This window comes from Aquarana catesbeiana, linkage group LG11, assembly GCF_042186555.1.
Source record: "Aquarana catesbeiana isolate 2022-GZ linkage group LG11, ASM4218655v1, whole genome shotgun sequence".
NCBI lineage: Eukaryota > Metazoa > Chordata > Amphibia > Anura > Ranidae > Aquarana > Aquarana catesbeiana.
Window position 1 is genome coordinate 178,831,167 of NC_133334.1, and position 12,190 is coordinate 178,843,356.

Consider the following 12,190-nt stretch of genomic DNA (forward strand, 5'->3'; position numbering starts at 1 on the left):
AGTCATTTTGATAGTCTCTGATTTTGATTGTGATCATCTGGGACTGAATGAACCATCTATCTGTTATTGATTAACTCAGACAGATTATTCAGTAACAGCCATTTTATTTGTTTTGCACATTATAGCGTTATGTACACTGTTTTGAAATTTTTCACTGGATTATTGGATTTGATTTTTTGCACAGGACCATTGGACACTGTCACACATATTTATTTAGTCACTTTATTATATTGTTTACTAGCATCATTTGCACAGTGATTATATTGCTTACTAGCATCATTTGCACAGTGATTATATTTGCACAGTGATTATATTCATACCTCATGATTGTTATACAGTTTAGTTTAATTAGTTGCGCTGATCACTTTTTATATATTTATTTGTTATGAGTGCACTGTATACACTTTAGATCTAGCTGCAATCCTTAGATATATTATTGTCCGTTAAATAGATTCACTTTGATAGCGCGAGGGACTACACTTTATACTCATAGTTTGTATATGTGCCTCCCACTTTTTAAGGGACCAAAAGTAATGGGACAGATTAACAATCATCCATCAAACTTTAACTTTTTAATACTTGGTTGCAAATCCTTTACAGTCAATTACAGCCTGAAGTCTGGAATGCATAGACATCACCAGACGCTGGGTTTCATCCCTGGTGATGCTCTGCCAGGCCTCTACTGCAACTGTCTTTAGTTCCTGCTTGTTCTTGGGGAATTTTCCCTTCAGTTTTGTCTTTTTTGTCTTCAGCAAGTGAAATGCATGCTCAATTGGATTCAGGTCAGGTGATTGACTTGGCATAACATTCCTCTTCTTTCCCTTAAAAAACTCTTTGGTTGCTTTTGCAGTATGCTTCGGGTCATTGTCCATCTGCATTGTGAAGCACCGTCCAATGAGTTCTGAAGTATTTTGCTGAATATGAGCAGATAATATTGCCCGAAACACTTCAGAATCATTGACTAGTTCTGTATTTTGTGCATACACCTCAATCATTGTGGTAGTATGGACATATACATATCTAGATCTGAGAGATCTTACAACAAAGAGGTAGTTCCATCCACAATACACGTTTATTAATAGGGTTACATAATATATACAAATTACACACCAGACAGTATTTACAACACAATGTACAGTGTGGGTCCCCTGGCTTACATGGTCTTTAATGGTCTTTACAAATTACCCACGACGCCCATATTTACAGTACAATATAAAATACAAGTATATTAGATTACCTGTTAACTTCAGGTCAGCCCATGGTGACTGCTGTCGGTTCACACACCAAAGAGTGAGTTAGCTTGGTCACAAAGCATTATATCGCCCCCCCTCCTTTCTGTAGTGTGGCTAATAAAATTCTACCTCATTGGTCACTGTACCTAGTAAATATATATTGGGCACAGCCTGATTGGATGAGTCAAAGAAGGCTGTTGTTTACTACCCAGGTGAGATGTTATCAGGGAAAACAAAAGGCCAACCTTTGAAGTTGAACTAATTACAGTAACACCAACACAACGCTCAGTATTTTAAATATATTTCCCTTTAACTGACATATATTTCTAATTGCAATATTTTACAGCGATTAATGGAGATTTCACATAAACCCATAAGGCAACAGAATTCATCCTGCTGCTTTTATCAGCAGTCACATCATCAAAAAATACAAGAGAACCAGGTCCATTGGCAGTCATACATGCCCACGCCATGACACTACCACCACCATGCTTCACTGATGAGGTGGTATGCTTTGGATCATGAGCAGTTCCTTTCCTTCTCCATACTCTTCTCTTCCTATCACTCTGTTACAGGTTGATCTTGGTCTCATCTGTCCATAGGATGTTGTTCCAGAACTGTGAAGGCTTTTTTAGATGTTGTTTGGCAAACTCTAATCTGGCCTTCCTGTTTTTGAGGCTCACCAATTGTTTACATCTTGTGGTGAACCCTCTGTATTCACTCTGGTGAAGTCTTCTCTTGATTGTTGACTTTGACACACATACACCTACCTCCTGGAGAGTGTTCTTGATCTGGCCAACTGTTGTGAAGGGTGTTTTCTTCACCAGGGAAAGAATTCTTCGGTCATCCACCACAGTTGTTTTCCGTGGTCTTCCGGGTCTTTTGGTGTTGCCGAGCTCACTGGTGCATTCTTTCTTTTTAAGGATGTTCTAAACAGTTGATTTGGCCACACCTAATGTTTTTGCTATCTCTCTGATGGGTTTGTTTTGTTTTTTCAGCCTAATGATGGCTTGCTTCACTTGATAGTGACAGCTCTTTGGATCTCATATTGAGAGTTGACAGCAACAGATTCCAAATGCAAATAGCACACTTGAAATTAACTCTGGACCTTTTATCTGCTCCTTGTAAATGGGATAATGAGGGAATAACACACACCTGGCCATGGAACAGCTGAGCAGCCAATTGTCCAATTACTTTTGGTCCCTTAACCTCCCTGGTGGTATGATTATTTCATATTTTTTGATGCTGAAAGCGGTACTATTATTTTGCATGGAAATTTGGCGTTTTATATTGTAGGCCTGTAATTCTTAGGAATAACTCACTTAAATCTGTCCAAACAAGAGTCTAGTAGACATCCTGGGAATGGGCCGGGGGAGATGGGCGTGACTGGAGGTTGAAGGGAAGGGGAGGGCGTTGTAGGACCGGACCTGGCTGCTCCTCCTGACGCCCACGCTGGATGCTCAGATGCTATAGTGGATATAGCGGCTAGCCCCATGCCTGTGACGGCTGGACACCATGGAGGTAGGGGGGACAACTAGCGAGCAGACCTGGCCAGAGCCTTTGCTCGTGCTTCTCTGGGGACAGGAGCTTGTGTCCCATAGGACTATTCATCAGTGCGGCTGCGCTGGCTGACTGCAGGTAGGAGGACGCTGTTGGGCAGAGCGGCCGATCGGACAGCTGGGTGAGGAAGACCGCTCAGGTACGCTGTGTGCTGTGTGCTGTGCACTGTGGGGAAACCTGCTTGTGATCCCCCTGGATGAGACTCTTGGAAACTTCCCCTTGGGGATGTCCTCTGGTGAGTTCCTATTGTGGAGTGTGGGGAGGAGGACGCTGAAGGTTGGAGAGGCGGCTGCAAGAAGGGGAGTGAGTGCACTGTTCAGCGCTTTACTTTGCAAGGTCTACTCGGCTGTTTGGTTGGAGGTGGCTCTCCCTTGGGGTCAATAGTACACTCTCAGGGAAGAAAGCTATAGCAGAGACTGTATAACCGTTTATTCTTGAAGACCTAAGGAGTGAGAGGAGACAAGATGAATAGAAGATAAGGGGATACCAGAGCAGGAACCATCTTTAAAGGACATTCTTCTAGCAATCAATGTCTGTAAGATCTCTCTGTCGGATCTATCGGATCAGCTCAGAGGTATTAGAGATGATTTAGTTATGCTGAAACAGGATATGCAGGAGGTATGCGCTTGGACTACCGCTCTCGAGGAGAGACTCAGCCAGGTGGAGGATGATGTGAACCCACTGAGACATGAAGTCAAAAGGATGAAGGAGCAACTAGATATGTGTCTGCGGAAAATGGATGATTATGAGAACAGGGCACGCAGGAAGAATGTGAGGGTTCTGGGTCTACCCGAAAAGAGCGAGGACAACAATCCTGCAGAATTCATGGAGGGATGGTTTAGGGACATGTTTGGCAAGGACTCATTTTTTAATTTATTCGCAATTGAACGTGCACACAGAGTTGCCCCTGGGATCCCATCTTCAGGGGGTCAGCCAAGGCCCCTTATTGTTAAATTTTTGTTTTTTAGAGATAAAATCACTATTCTCCAGAGAGCAAGGGAGATGAAAAATATACAGTACAACGGTGCAAGAATATCCCTATACCCAGATTTTTCTCCTGAGCTGCAGAGACAGAGGGCAAAGTTTACAGAGTGTAAACGGAGTTTACAGCAGCATAAAATAGGTTATGCGCTATTATACCCAGCCCGCTTACGGGTACCAGTAAATGGGGAGGCGAAGTTCTTTAATGCTCCTGCAGAAGTTTTCTCATGGCTGGAGAAGAACGAGGGAAGGTCACGGCAGGGTGAAGGGCCATAGAAGAAAAGTGGGAGGGAGGAGGAGGACAGAATCTGGGGTTTTTGTCTGAGTGGGCTGACAAACATTTTGGGGATTTGATTTGTCTTCTTTATTTCCCATTTTCTCTCTTTCTCCATTTTCCCCTCCCTTCTTTCACTGACATATTTGTAGAGGTGAGGGTTTAAGGGGGTATTAGATATTAATCCTTTATACATTTGTTATGTTGGGGGTAATTCCCCTCTTATAAAGGTTCGGGTAGCAATGTAAAAGGGGGAAAGAGGAACACCCACGTTTAGAGGGTTAAAAAGGTCACTTTAGAAGCCCGGTGAGATGGGCCCAAGGCTGGGCCAGTGGAGGAGGGGGAGGGGGGATGGGATGGGGGGGAGGGAGGGTGGGAAGGATTGGGGAAGGGGTTATGGATAAGGTTGCATGGGGGGGTGTGGTAAGAGTGTGGAGTGGAGTGCAATAAGAAGTATTGAATACACACAAAAAGCAAAAGCACAAAAATTTCAAATATTAGTCACAATGGTTTTGGGATTGAGAATTATTTTGAATAGGTAAATGGTAGGCACAAAAATTGGTAGGAGGGTAACCTCAGGAATATTTAAGTGTATGAAGATATGCTCATGGAATGTGAGGGGGATAAAAGAGGTGTGTAAGAAACAAGGCAATTTTTTCTATGGTCAGAATAAGGGATGTCAGGATAATCTGTCTTCAGGAGACCCACCTAGATAAAGGTACAGTTAGTGCTTTGAGGAACAGGAACTACCAGGAGCAGTATCACTCAACGCATACCTCATATTCGAGGGGGGTGAGTGTATTGATAAACACCGGATTGGTTTTCTCCTGCAGACAGAGTAAACTGGACAAGAAAGGTTGGTATGTTTTTCTCTACTGTAATACTGAGGGGCGGGATTGCATTCTTGCAAGTGTATATATACCTCCACAGAGATACTCAGTGAATTGACAAGCTTTATAGCGAATAAACCTGGGGTCCCGGTTATAGTGACGGGGGACTTTAATATGGCCATGGATAATTGCTTGGACAGATTTCCGGCAAGGGTGGCTATTGGAGGGTTACCTAGAGGCCCGCTCCTCCAATTTTGTGAGGAGGTAGGATGGGTAGATATATGGAGGAAGTGGCATCCGGGTGGGAAGCAATATTCATGCCACTCGAGGACGCATGCCACGTTATCCAGGATTGATTTAGTGCTTTGTAATGAGGAAGCCCGGAGGATAGTGGAGGGGGTAGACTACGAGCCAAGGGGGCTCTCAGACCATTCTCCAGTAGTCTTTTCAGTTAGAACTGGGCTGAGTATTGGAGGAGGGGAGTTGAAATCTAACCCCTTTTGGCTTGAAGTAATTGAGGACGATGGGGGGATTGTAGGTAACCTGAAAGAATTTATAAATTTGAATTTAGGATCCGCCCCGCTAGGTATAACTTGGGATGCGCTGAAGGCTTTCCTTAGGGAGGTCTTTATACAGAAAGTCTCCTATGTTAAAAAGAAATCACAGGCCAGGGAACATAGAATAAGGGTAAAGGTGAGGGAGGGGGAAGGTAGATATGTGGAGGAGCCAACTATAGCCAGATATGAGGCTTGGGTAGAGGGTCAGGAGGAATATAGGTAAACTAGTTCTGGAGAAAGAGGAAAAGAGGAAAATGTTTCAGAAACAGAACCTTTTTGGGTGAAGGGGAATTAGTGGGCAGAACTTTGGCATTGATAGCTAGGGCAAATGGTCCCTCATCCACTATATCAGCAATATGGGATAGGGAAGGGAATATCATAAGAACCACCCCTGGCATGGTAGAGGTGTTTAAGGGTTACTATGAAGGGTTGTATAAAGCCCCACAGCTGGATGTAGAGGGAGAAATGTGGGAGTTCTTTGAAAAACTGAAAATAGCCCGCTATCTAGTGAGGAGAGGGACGCTCTGGAATCCCCGTTGACATTGGTGGAGCTGCAAAGAGTGGTAATGGAAATGGCGAATCAGAAAGTGCCAGGACCTGATGGTTTGCCTATAGAAATTTATAAGAGATACGGGGATGTTTTGCTTCCAAAACTATTGGAAGTTTTGAACGGAGCCGTGGTGGAAGGTAGATTGCCCATGTCCATGACAGAAGCCACTATTATAATTTTGTTAAAAGAGGGGAAGAACCCGTTAGAGGTAGCCTCATATAGACCAATCTCACTTCTATGTACAGACGTCAAGATTCTGGCAAAAGCCCTAACAGACAGGTTAAAAAAGATAATTTCTAATGTAATACATTCAGACCAAACCAGTTTTATACCGGATAGATCGGTGAGTATGAATATTAGACGAGTTTATGGTAATGTACAAATACCCACGGAGAAAGAGGGGAATAGAGCTATCTTTTCAATTGATGCGGTCAAGGGATTTGATAGCCTTGAGTGGCATTATTTGTGGAAAGTACTTGCAGAGTTTAAATTTGGCCCTAGCTTTGTGAAATGGTTGAGACTCCTATATGACAAACCAAGAGTTAGGGTCAATGGGGAGTGCTCCGAATGGTTCCAATTAGGGAGGGGGATGAGGCAGGGGTGCCCATTATCGCCCCTGCTCTTTGCCCTTGCATTGGAGCCTTTGGCAGTTGCTCTAAGATCGTTGCAAGAGTTCCAGGGCTTTAAAAGAAGCGGCGTAGAGGAGAAAGTCACAATGTATGCGGACGACATCCTGTTGTTTTTGGGGGATACACAGGCCTCTTTGCTAGCTGCCATGAAACTGATCAAAGAATTTGGGCGCTTCTCGGGTTTAAGAATAAATTGGGAAAAATCAGCTCTTCTGCCGATAGACCCCCTGGTAAACCCGCTCCCGAGACAGGTAAACTCAATAAAAGTTGTAAACCAAATGAGGTACTTAGGGGTAAATATAACAAAAGACCCAGGGCAGTACATAGCAGGCAATGTAGTACCACTAATGGTGAAGTTAAAACAGAAGAGTCGGGTGTGGAGTGGTCTTCCTCTCTCGGTCGCCGGTAGATGTAACCTCATTAAGATGATATGGATGCCGCAAATTCTATTTGTAATACACAATTCCCCCATCTGGATTCCAAAATACTGGTTTAAAAAACTGGATAGTTTGTTTAGGGAACTAATATGGAAAAACGGGGTGGCAAGGATTGGCTTGAAGGCGCTACGGCGGCCGAGGGAGGCGGGAGGCCTGGCGCTACCGGACCCTTGGGGTTACTTTCTGGCAGCCCAAATGCAGTTTATGAGAGGCAGCAACCTACCCGAAGAAAGGGCGGGAGGAAATAGTATATGGATGAATAACATCAGTCATGATACAGTGGTGGAAGCAGTGGAGGCCGAATTTTTTGGGTATAGTTGCCCCACAACTCAGCTAATGATTACATGCTGGAAGACGGTAAAGGCTGTATTGGGATATGCGGGGTTCTCTGAGTTTTCTCCAATATGGAAGAACAAAAATTTAAAAGAGCTTAATGTGATGGGGAAAATAGAGGAATGAGATAGGAGAGGTATCCACTGCTTGGTGCAACTGTACAGGGCAGGGCGGTTGAAATCGTTTCAAGAGATAAGAGAGGAGTTTGCAGTGCCCAATAGATTATTTTTCAGTTACTTGCAGGTGAGGCATGCCCTGGATGTACAATTTAGAGGTAAGGAGATAGAGTGGAGCGAAATACCCTTGCTAAGGAAATTGGTAAATACTAGGGGATCTAAAGGGCTGATTTCAGAAATGTACAGGAGTAAAAATAAGGTGGGGCAGGAGGGGGTAGTGGAGTCTGAAAGGAGAACTAAATGGGAGGCAGAGGTTGGTAAAATAACGGAGGAACAATGGAAATATGTTCTGGCATTAGGACCAAGGATATCCCTGTCACCGTCACAGGGGGGTCTCCCATTTGTATTTGATTTATAGACTTTACTATACACCAGAAAAATTATTTAGGTTTGGAAGGAGGCAGGATGTGAAATGTCAACGTTGTGGAGACAGGAGGGGAGATCTGATACATATGTTCTGGCGATGTCCCATGTTGTACAGGTACTGGGAAAAATTAGTGGGGGAAATTAACGCAGTATTTGGATCCTCGCTGGACATGGAGGCTAGAACTTGTCTTTTGAGTTTGATGGAGAAAAATGGCATGCTGAAAGATACCCAGACCGCAATTATAAGATGCCTGTTTCAGGGAAGGAAGATCATAGCACGGAAATGGCAGGAGAAAGAACCCCCAACAGTAGCAGAATGGAGAAAAGAGGTTAAAAATATGATCATAAAGGAGGAACTCTGGTATAGAAGGAGAGGTAGTTTGAAGAAATATAAGAACATATGGAAGTTATGGCTGGAGTATGAATGGATTGAATAGGAATAAGAGTATTAAGTAGAAAGGGTGGTGGGTGTGTGGGGTGGGGGGGGTGGAGGTGTATGGGGCGATGGGGGGAAGGGAGGTATGAAGGGGAAATAGAGGGTAAAATGTTTAGATACTGCTGAAGATTTTATATGTGGTGTTTATACTGCCTGCTCGGCTGGAGAAATTTTTTTTTTTTTTCATTTCAAATTAAAAGAAAAAAAAAAAATAGGAATAAAAAAGATAAGTCAAAAATCAGCCACGATGATGTGAAATATGAGAGGGGACAAATTTTGATCTCCAAAGTTGATACAACGTCTCTCAAAATAAATTTTCGCTGAAGTGGTAAAAAAAAAAAAAAAAACAAACAAAAAAAAAAAGACATCCCGGGTATGATAACGTTTGAAACACAAAATCATAAATTATAATATATAAAATAACTGTAAATAATTATACCAAATAATAATATAATAATAATAAAAATTATTCAATAATGTAATCAAATCAAAAACACTGAAATTTGCTCAGTTGCAGAATTGTCGCTGTTATTACTTTTCAGTGTTTAATGACGGATCTCCCCACAAATCACTATTGCTCAATTCTGCAAGTGATTCTAATTTATTATCTCTGTTTTCTAGCTGGTCTAAAACCACTTTTGATGTAAAGGGATGGTTTTGGTTGCTATGGACAATCTCCAGTTTCCAGGCTGAAAGAACAGTTTTTATAATATAAAACTGCATGCAGGGCACTGGAGAAACCACTAGGGACAAAATGGAGGTGAAATAATTTCATACAGTAATGTAATCTGTTGTAATTCCTACACACACTGTTCACCTGATTTGGATGTAAATACCCTAAAATTAAAGCTGAAAGTCTGCAGTTAAAGCACATCTTGTTCGTTTCATTTCAAATCCATTGTGGTGGTTAGGGATGAGCTGAACACCCCCGTTTGGTTCACACCAGAACATGCAAACAGGCAAAAAATTTGTTCGAACACACGAACACCGTTAAAGTCTATGGGACACGAACATGAATAATCAAAAGTGCTAATTTTAAAGGCTTATATGCAAGTTATTGTCATAAAAAGTGTTTGGGGACCTGGGTCCTGCCCCAAGGGACATGAATCAATGCAAAAAAAGTTTTAAAAATGACCGTTTTTTCGGGAGAAGGGATTTTAACCCCTTCCCGCCGACCGTATGCAGATATGCGTACTCGGCTTTCCGGGGTTATACCGGGATGATGCCCGCAGCTGCAGGCATCATCCTGGTACCGTTATTTACAGCGGGCGATCGGCTACCCGAGTATAACAAACGATGCGGCTAAAAGCCGCTCGGTTGTTATACCGGAGGAGCGGGAGGGGACACCCCCCCTCCCGCCGCCTCCCACCGCTGTTACCGGGCCTCCCGTGCGATCGGGAGGCCCGGTGTCTGATCCTGTGCCCTTGGCGGCTGGGGGCGGGCTGGAACGAAGCTGTGGGTGGCTTTGTTCCAGCCTTCTCGTTGTAAACGCGGAAGCGACGTCATGGCGTCACTTCCCGTTTACTCGGCTGCCAATGGCGCCGAATTTAAAAAAGTACACAGTATTCAGAATCGCCGTTTTCGGCGATCTGAATACTTTGAAGTGTAAAGGAGGGATGGGGGGTCTTTTAGACCCCCCATCCCTCCATAAAGAGTACCTGTCACCACCTATTACTGTCACAAGGGATGTTTACATTCCTTGTGACAGCAATAAAAGCGAAGAAAACGCATACGGAAGTCGCGCACGCATATGTAAACGGTGTTCAAATCACACATGTGAGGTATCACCGCGATCGTCAGAGTGAGAGCAATAATTCTAGCCCTAGACCTCCTCTGTAACTCAAACCTGGTAACCGTAAAAAAAATTTAAAGCGTCGCCTATGGAAATTCATAGGTACCGTAGTTTGTCGCCATTCCACGAGTGCGTGCAATTATAAAGGGTGACATGTTTGGTATCTATTTACTCGGCGTAACATCATCTTTCACATTATACAAAAAATTGGGGTAACTTTACTGTTTGGATTTTTTAAAATTCATGAAAGTGTCCCTTTTCCAAAAATTTGCGTTTAAAACACCGCTGCACAAATACCGTGTGATAAAAAATATTGCAACAATCGCCATTTTATTCTCTAGATTCTCTGCTAAAAAATATATATATAATGTTTGGGAACCCTAAGTAATTTTCTAGCAAAAAATACGGAATTTAACTTGTAAACACCAAATTTCAAAAATAGGCTTAGTCATGAAAGGGTTTAATAATGCTTAAAGTGAAACAATAAAAGTGTAATGTGAAGGGCCTGGTATGGAATTTAGGGGGACCCCCATGTCATTTTTTTTTTAAATTTTGGTTCGGGGTTCCCCTGTGGGGAATTCCCATGCCGTTTTTATCAATGAACTTTTATGTGTAATTCATTAATAGCCGCAAGTAGTTTTAAATTACTTTTTTTCCTTTGAAATGTCATTTTGCTGTCAGACTGTTCTAAACATGCGCCCCTTTACAGGCATATTATAGACACCCCCCAGGTACAAAATTTTAAGGAAAATTACACTTTTACTGTTTCACTTTAAGCATTATTAAAATTACTGCTCCCGAAAAAACTGCCTTTTTTAAAACTTTTTTTGCATTGATTCATGTCCCCTGTGGCAGGACCCAGGTCCCCAAACACTTTTTATGACAATACCATGCAGCTTTTAAAATTAGCACTTTTGATTTCTCTCATAGACTTTTAAAGGGTGTTCCGTGGCTTTCGAATTTGCTGCGAACACCCCAAATTGTTCGCTATTCAGCGAACTGGCAAACAGCCGATGTTCGAGTTGAACATGAGTTTGACTAGAACTCGAAGCTCATCCCTAGTGGTGGTGTATAGAGACAAAAAGATTAGAATTGTGTCGATGTCCCAATATTTATGGACCTGAATGTATATTATATGCCAGTGAAGACAGAGATACTCATAGTGTAATATTTCTAAAATGTATTACATCCATACAACCATAGTGTTGGTTACATGCTGCTGGAGGATGCGCAGCAACTCCGTTGTTGGTTCCCAGGTTGAGGAAGGAAATGCCACAGAAGGACAAGAAACTAGCAGTCATGTTCCCCCAGCTGCAGCATACTGCCAAATTTGCTCCAGTGACAAGGAGGGAGGGGATGATGAGGTCACTGACTGTACTTTGGTGCCTGGGAGAAGAGAGGAGGAAAGTGAGGAGGCACAACTCCAACGAGGTAGGATGTCCTCCAGGGGCCAGCATAAGGGCAGCCACCCTATTGCATCACTCCACAGAGCTCCACAGGTGCAGGACGCTGCTGACTAGCCGCTGACTGGTGTGGGATTTTTTCGACATATGTGCAGTAGATCGAACCGTTGCTGTTTGCAATCTATGTCAGAAGCAGATCAAGCATGGCCAGAACAGCACCCACTTGGGCACCACATGCTTGACAAGACATATGATGACCTGTCATGCTGTCCATTGGCAACAGCACCTGAAAGACCCACATCATAAAAAAAAAGGCAGACTTCTCCTTGCTCCTCATCTGGGATCTCAGCCCCTACTATACCTCAAGTCCTCTCAAAAACCTGCACTGAGAGGAATGAAGGTATAGCAATAAGTGCCACAAGCACTTGCAGCCAATCTGCTAGCAGTACAACACCAGTTGATTTCAGCAGGCAAATTTCACTACCCCATTTGCTGAACCTCAAAAAAAAAAAGATACTGCCCCAGCCATCCACATGCTCAGCGTCTAAATGCTAGTTTGGCCAAATTTCTAGCACTACAACTGCTGCCTTTTCAGCTGATAGACTCTGCCCCCTTTTGTGAATTTGTGGAATGT